Source organism: Vombatus ursinus, unplaced genomic scaffold, assembly GCF_900497805.2.
Source record: "Vombatus ursinus unplaced genomic scaffold, bare-nosed wombat genome assembly UNPS02014773.1, whole genome shotgun sequence".
In the NCBI taxonomy this organism is placed as follows: domain Eukaryota; kingdom Metazoa; phylum Chordata; class Mammalia; order Diprotodontia; family Vombatidae; genus Vombatus; species Vombatus ursinus.
Genome location: NW_020954551.1, coordinates 39,582,513 through 39,583,416, shown reverse-complemented (window position 1 = coordinate 39,583,416; position 904 = coordinate 39,582,513). Strand labels below are relative to the sequence as shown.

Here is a 904-nt window from a genome sequence, read left to right as displayed (position 1 = left end):
GAAAAGGAGGCTCTTTCCCATCATCTCCAACAGATTGCTCCCACTACCATTCCCATGCTTTCTGTAATCTTTAGTCTTTCCCTAACTATTGATTCTCTCCCTGTTGCCTATAACATGCCCATGTCTCTGGTATCCTTAAAACACCCTCCTGAGATCCTACCATCCCCAATAGTTACCATCCTATAACCTCCCCTTCTTGATTAAACTTCTTTTTATAGTTGAGTTAAACTTTTTATTTAATGTTACAAAAAACATTTAGTCAAGCAGACCAAAGCCCATGTCATCATTGGACTCCTCGGATTCTTCTTTTTTTGCTTCTTCTTTCTTCTTCTCCTCAGCTGGGGCAGCTGTGCTAGCAGGAGCAGCCCCTCCAGCAGAGGCAGCACCACCAGCTGCTGGGGCAGGTCCACCAACTCCTACAGTGCAGATAAGACTTGCAATGTTGACATTGGACAGGGCCTTTGCAAATAATACTGGCCAGAATGGTTCAACATTTACACCTGCTGCTTTAATGAGGGCATTGATTTATCTTCCGTGACCATAACATCATCGTCGTGAAGGATGAGGGCAGAGTAGATACAAGTGAGCTCGGGGATGGCCATTTCATCAGGATGAGGAGAGACTTGTTTGTAGTGGTGCTAGTCACGGGATGAAGTGAGGGGTCAACCCAAGTCGACCTTAGCTTCCTAAGAAGAACCAAGCACCTTACAGAGACTGAAGAGCCATGATTAAACTTTTTGAGAAATCCATCTACACTAGGTGATTCCACTTCCTCTCTTTTCACTCGTTTCTAAACCTTCTGCAATTTGACTTCTGCAAATTGACTTCAATGTTCAACTGAAACTTTTCTCTTTGAAGTTACCTCATAATCACCAAATCCAATGATCTTTTCTCAATCCTCATC

The 904-nt window shown here is 43.4% G+C and overlaps 1 pseudogene; it reads right to left on the bottom strand.

Annotated features, from left to right (window-relative positions):
- Positions 1-255: 255 nt before the first annotated feature.
- LOC114044566 lies at positions 256-602 on the bottom strand (annotated as a pseudogene).
- Between the last annotated feature and the right edge of the window lie 302 nt (positions 603-904).